This window comes from Pristiophorus japonicus, chromosome 2, assembly GCF_044704955.1.
Source record: "Pristiophorus japonicus isolate sPriJap1 chromosome 2, sPriJap1.hap1, whole genome shotgun sequence".
NCBI classification, from domain to species: Eukaryota; Metazoa; Chordata; class Chondrichthyes; family Pristiophoridae; genus Pristiophorus; species Pristiophorus japonicus.
In genome coordinates this window covers 344,219,914-344,227,037 of record NC_091978.1, presented here as the reverse complement: position 1 = coordinate 344,227,037, position 7,124 = coordinate 344,219,914, and the positions used below count along the sequence as shown (strand labels likewise).

General features: G+C 43.7%; 1 non-coding gene across 1 annotated transcript; it reads right to left on the bottom strand.

Moving 5' to 3' along the window:
• Positions 1-2,548: 2,548 nt before the first annotated feature.
• On the bottom strand, positions 2,549-2,641 carry trnay-gua (transfer RNA tyrosine (anticodon GUA)). Its single transcript has 2 exons — positions 2,605-2,641; positions 2,549-2,584 (listed from the first exon to the last, which is right to left on the bottom strand). It is a non-coding gene; the product is annotated as a tRNA-Tyr (tRNA).
• Positions 2,642-7,124: the final 4,483 nt, after the last annotated feature.

The following is a 7,124-nucleotide window of genomic DNA, read 5'->3' as shown; positions in this document are numbered from 1 at the left end:
CAACCATGCTGCGTTGGTCTCCTGGGGAGGTCTCTTCCCCCATTGAAAGGGAAGAGAACCTGCCTGTGAGCTGTGATGGGAGTGCCTGGGTGCAGCCTTGCCCCTTTGTGCTGTGCTTGTCAGAGTTTGCAGCAGCTCAATGCTGCAGAACACTGACAGCACAACTGTCAAAATCAATTTTGCCACGGTCCCTTTAAGGAAACCAGCTGATGTCGCGTCATCAAGTGACATCATCAGACCTGTTTCCTTTTAATTTGAACCTCGCTGACGGGGGGGCTTACCAAGCCCTATTATTGTAAGCAGCTCGGAGTGGGCTGGAACCTCGCTAAAGGCCCAGCCGCTCCGGACTCAACAGTGTTGGTGAAATTACGGGCCATGGCCTGGCTAATTTCCAGCCCGACATACAAAAAGTTTTAAAGACGTCCCGACATTAAATTCAGCAGCACGTGTAGGAAACCCTTATTTTCGGAATGCCTCTCTGAAAATCCTTCCCCTCACTCTCTTCCTAGTTCCAAGTAACTATCAAGGCCTATGTCTCTGCTAGACCTGCACCATCTTGCTATTAATTACAAATGCTGGGAACTAGGGGCTAGAAATTGGCCTCATTTGCGTTCCCGCCTTGCATCTCTGGGGGGGATAATGGGACGCTACTGGCTCTGCGGGAGTACCAACGGCCACAAAATTGCCGTGGAGGTTTGCGGCGGCCGTAACTCCGAGCGCCACGATCTTCTGAGCCTGGAGATCGTGATGTCATCCGACTGTGCAGCGCCCCGGATCCAAACTTCGGTTCAGTCTCATGCAGCATCGCCGGGAGTCAACAGAGGCTGCAGGAGGCATTGTTAGGGAGGCCAACTGCTTAGGGAACGTTTTTTTACAAGTGATGATGGTCGGTCTTTTCAACCCTTAGGTGATTTTTTTTACAATCTGATCTGCCGTGATCAATCAGCCGTGCACTCTGTTAGAGTGCTTGGGGTTGATTGTCACAGATTGCGGGACAACGAGGGATATCGTTGCAATGCAGAGCCTGCAGCAATGGCCCTTACCTTTAAGGGCTGGAAGGAGTCTCAGATCCCGGCAGTACTGCCCTAGACATTGGGCAGCGCTGCACCGCTACTGCTCCCCTTGCCAGCTTTAGCACTCCAAAGGAAGTGGTAGCGCTTGATTTAGCACTCCACTTCCTTCCTGGAGCGCTAAACCGGAAGTTCGAGTCGGATTCACTCGCGTAGCGCCCGCCGATATTTTTCCGCTACCACCAAAAGTTATCACCCCAAATGGGTCGCTATGCAATTTCTCCCCCAAATAGTTTTATTTGTTTTCCAACAAATGTACAACTACAAAATAAAATTTCAGCAACAACATAAAATTGCAATAAATACAACACAACATAAACAATTCTTATCACTTAAAATTGTTTAGAGCCACAGGAAATAAAAGTTTTAAAATTGGTTAGTCATTTCTGTTGGCACACAACCCACTTCCATCTTTTTTGCAGCATATAACCTTCATATTAGCAGCACCGGGAAGATAATTTAAGCCTTGGATAGTTTTTCCATTTTCTCGTACAGAGACTCAGTTGGTGAGATAATACAAGAGGCTTCTGAATTGATTCAGGTTGCTCTTTTATTGTCTCATTCAACCTAGGCCCACTAACCCATTCACGCTTGCTGCCTGTGTACAGTTGCAGATGATTGGATTTTGGGTGATTAAAATTGCATATGCATATCTACTCTTTTTGGAGTTCACCTGCAAAAACATAAAACATTAAACCGTGCCACCCGACCTGGGTGACACACCAGACATTTACAAGGCCCTTTTTTTTCCCCCTTTTTTTTTGTGTTTTTCATTTTTTTTTTTGGTTTTTTTTTTGGGCGCTAAAATCACATTTTTCCAGTGCCCCCTATAAAAGGGAAGGGGACACTAAAAGCACCGGCAATTAAAACAAATTAAACTTTAAAACGTAAAATCAAATTAAAATTTGGTTGCCGGGCGTGATGATGCACTCCAGTCCCTCCGGTGCCCACCTCTCGCGGAAGGCCGCGAGCGTACCGGTGGATACCGCATGCTCCATCTCCAAGGACACCCTGGACCGGATGTAAGAGCGGAAGAGAGGCAGGCAGTCAGGTTGAACGACCCCCTCGACCGCCCGCTGCCTGGACCGGCTGATGGCACCCTTGGCCGTGCCCAGGAGCAGTCCTACGAGGAGGCCTTCGGACCTACCCACTCCCCTCCGCACAGGGTGCCCAAAGATCAGGAGAGTGGGACTGAAGTGCAGCCAGAATTTCAGGAGCAGCCCCTTCAAATAATAAAACAGGGGCTGCAACCTTGTGCATTCCATAAAAACATGGAACACGGACTCTTCCAGACCGCAGAAATTGCAGGCGGCCTGGGAATCCGTGAACCGGCTTAAAAATTTGTTGCACGGCACTGCTCCGTGCACCACCCTCCAGGCCAAGTCCCCGATGAATAGTGGGAGGACCCCTGCGTAGAGTGCCCTCCATCGGGGACCCCCGCCTCCTCCTGACGGCAAGATGGTATAAAGAACACCAGCTCCTTCGAGCCAGAAATGAACCAGCAACCTAAGGATGATCTTGCTGCATAGTGCCACTACAGTCCTCCGCTCTACCAACTGAGCTATCGAAGGGAAGCTGCCATATGCATATCTACCACCAGTTTGGAGTATCACTTTGCATTAATGATTGGTAACAAGGGTTGTTTACAGATTGAAGAAGGGTTAACTTAGTTTACAGTAAAAATTGGGAGTGGGGTGCAGAACTGGAAAAAGAAGATACTATCTTCAATGATCAACTGCAGTATTTTGACTGACTGTTTTTTGTCCAACTGAAGGTCAACTTATGCGGGATAATTTTCCACCTGTCGGTAATTTTGACACAGCTGTATTGAACAGAAAATTCAATATTAGTCATAAAGTCTCATCCGTTTCTTCTAGTTAATGTTCCCATTTTCTGACATGTGTTTAAAATGCTGTAATGGTTTTTCGCTATGTCAAAGAAAAATTCATGCCAATATTTGGTGCGCAGCTCCAACTAATTGTAGCCATGTCGCATATTTCCAAATAGTTTTATGGCTTTTGCACTTGGAGATCAATGTTACACCCAGAGTAAATCTGCATGACAATAGTGTAGCAAACCCACCAAGAAGATAGCATTACAGCATTTTCTCCTAGAATCCTTTTGGAACAGCAAAGAGTAAAGTAGAAAGAACTTGCATTTATATAGTGCTTTTCATGGCCTCAGGATGTCCCAAAGCACTTTACATCCAATGAAGTATTTTTAAAAGTGTAGTCACTGTTGTAATGTAGGAAATGTGGTAGCCAACTTGTCACAGCAAGGTCCCACAAACAGCAATCAAATAATGACCAGATTACCTATATTAGTGATGTTGGTTCAGGTATAATTATTGGCCAGGACACCAGGGAGAACTCCCTTGCTCAGCCTTGAATAGTGCCATGCGATTTTTTATGTCCACCCGAGAGAGCAAATGAAGCCACAGTTTAACGTCTCATCTGAAAGACGGCACCTCTGATAGTGCAGCACTTCCTCAGTACTGCACTGAAGTGTCGGCCTAGATTTTGTGCTCAAGTCTTTGGAGTGGGACTTGAACCCATAACCTTCTAGCTCAGAGGCAAAAGTGCTACCCACTGGGCCACAGCTGACACCACATTGAAGCAATGCAAGGACTATCAGCAGAAGTCCATATCCAAGGGGAAAAGAGTGTACAGAAAGAGAATGTGCTACCCTGAACCTAATCGAGGAGCAGTATTTAAAGAGCTTTGTGAAGTGGTATGCTAGATGTTTTCAAACTGTTAAGTCTGTAGCTGTGAAAATCTGTGATGCACAAAGAAGTATCTTCCATGTGAATGTCGACTAACTGAGACCAACACATGATTCCTTCATTCTCAGCCAGTTTCACTGATATGCAGAGGTGCACAGATGGTTTTGTATTTGTGTTGGTACCTGGTATAATTGTGAGTACATTCAGATATAGCGTATGATAGGGTAGTAACCTCCCCTCCAGATAAAGGGTTGCAGATTATAAGGTATCACGGAAGTGTTAGTCCAAAACATTGCCAAATGTAGACAAAACATCAATAGGTAATAGCATGCTTTCCAGCTATTATTGTACGCTACGCTTTGTATCAGTTAAGGTTGGGGGACAATATCACCTAGAAATGGAGAAAATCAGTGGGGGAATAGCTCTGTAGCAACCTCCACATCCTCTCCAGACTTTTCCAGACAAACAAAAAGATGCATTGGTATAGCACCTTTCATATAAAGAACATTCCAATGTGCGTCACTGATAGATTAAGGAGCCAATGCTAACCAGGGGCGAACTGGCTCCCTTGAAAGATTGCAAAATTCTCACAGAAAGAGTGGCCGATAATACAGTACTATGAAAACATTCATGATGGTACTCAGGAAATCTCCCGATGTCTCACATGGGCAATCTATCCTTGGAGGTGGCGGAAAGATCGGTCGAAGAAAGTTTCTGAATAGGAGAGGGAGGTGGAGAGGTTTTGGTGGAGAATTCCAGAGAGTGGTCATCACCTTGTGACTTTCCTAGCTGGTTAGTTGAATGCTGTTTTTCCTTTCCTTGTCTTTTTTTAAAAATAGTATTATTCCTTTTCCGACATTTTGCAATTGCTCACCCCTTTGCTTGGAGGAGATAGTAATCACTTCCTTTGTTATTTCATCCCAGGTTAATCTGGTGAAATTGGGGTGAAGATTGTTACTTTCTCAATGAGGGTCACTTCCAACTCAATAAAACACACTTTGCATGCTTTTTAAATCATTAGTTGCAATTTTCTGCTCAGCAGATCACAATTACCACTCAATGGTCTGTTATAGAGGTCAAGGGACTCATTGCCCATGTGCTTGGGTGCTATCCTCTGATTATTGTAGCTGAGTGCTGATTGGACTTCTTAACATCTTATCAGTTGGGAATCATCTTGTGCTGCTGGTCAGAAAATTCTGCATTCCTTAGTGGGCAGCAGTTGAGTTTATTGCCAGAGTAATGATTGTGTAAAGGGTCTGACTGTCCAACAGCCAGAAAGCCATTCTCAAAAATCTACGATAAATTCACTGCATCAACCCCATTGATAGAGTAACTTTTATACTGGGCACATTCATCTCAGATATGAAAAGGGCAGTACACTATCTTTCTGTTTTTATTGTATTAATGCACCTGTTATTTCCGAGGACCTTTTCAAATTCTTTGTTACTTGATAATTTACTTACAAACTGACCTAGTACAAATGTCAAGAACTGTTACATGATCACCGTATTTAAGATATGGGGTTAGAGGCAAAGATCAGCAGCCGTTACCAACAAGGGTCCAAATCTGGTACCCTATGGACCCTTAGTATTTAATGAAAATAGTTGTGTCAATAGATTGTTAACCTTAACATGCTGGATTATCTAATCGAGAAGAAACTGATTGAATGCACAACTGGAGGATATATGGCAGGAGCAACACATTTTCTGAGTGTTACGTTATGGTCAGTTAAATTAAATGCCTTCTAATGAATTAAGATGATTCTTACAAACTGACTTGTTCTGCCAGCTGTGGTTAAGCATGAATGCAATATTTCATCGAATTGCATACCAGTGACAAGTTATTAATCCTGCTGAACAAGTTCCTTATTCTGCCAAACAAAAACAAGACAAACATTCACGGTAGATTCTCAAATCAACCACAAAGGATTTGGATTTGAAATCTAGGATTTCCTACTAGGATTGAGCTAGGATTGAAGTGGTTTGAAAATTTTTAGGTCATGTAACCATTTAAGTTTACATTGAGCCACTCAAAAATCCAATATGATCCCATACAAAGTAAAATATATTGATTATTGTGAAACAATATATAGGATTATTGGAATTTTAATCCTTTTTCAATCACTTCAGTGTAACAATTGAACGTATTTCAATAATATTTTGATGAACATTGCATTCTCTCTTTTGCATCAGAGGTTTAGATACGGATCGAAATGGCTGATTAACTAATTACTTGTGGCAACAAAATTACATTTTCATCAACCCTTCGGGAAGCCAATGAGTGTAAACGAGAGAGAGATGAACCTAAAATCCCATCAATGCTTTTACATGATTCCATCATAAATCTTGTGAATCATTATTTTGTAGCTGGACATACCATATAGATTCTGGGGTAGAAATTTCCTGGGGGTTCTCCTGATCTCCCACTGTGACTGTAGCAGAAACAATGAGAACGGTGAGAGATTGGGAGGAACCCGATGGAAATTTCAGTTTACAAAAAGAAGAGAGTGCTTGTTTTTTTATTAACTTAGAATCTTTTGTGATCATGGAACCAAGGTTTGACAGAATGACTGCTGCTATTAGTGCCAGTTTTGCTCAGTTGGTTTCATTCTCACCTCTGGGTCAGAGGTTTGGGCCTAGAACGTTGCTGGTGCCGAGCCCGTTCTGCAGGTGTTAACCAGGCATCTAACCTTCCAATATGGCAGGCAGCACGATCAAACTCATTCTGTGCCTAAATTGCGCTGTCCGCCACATTGGATTGGACTGCTACACAGGCATTCAAAACGTGCAGCGGAAGAATGCAAAACAATGGTTCAAATATTTAAATATGTGTCCTTCATCTGTTGTAGGAGGCTTTTGTAATATTGGATAGCCCCAGCACTCTACCCGCCACACGATAAACTCACTCAGCGACTCGTGGCATTAGCAGGTAGGAAGGATCCTTCAGCAACGCTATTTAAAGGGCTCATCTACTACATGCAGCTTAGTTTATTGCCTATCTCCTTCCCTGCCTCAGCCCGCCTGCTGCTGAAACCCCCATCCAGACTCAACTATTCCAATGTTCTCCTGGCTGGCCTTCCATCTTCCATCCATCATAAACTTCAGCTCATCCAAAGCTCTGCTGTGTATATCCCGACTTGCACCATGTCTCACTCACCCACCACCCCAGTCCTCGCTGACCTACAATACCTCCCTGTCAAGCAACACATCAAATTTAAAATTCACATCTTTGTTTGTAAATATCTTTATGGCCTCGGCCTTCCCTATCTCTGTAACCTCCTCCAGCCCAACAACCCTCCGATAAATCTGTGTTCCTCCAATTCTGGCCTCTTG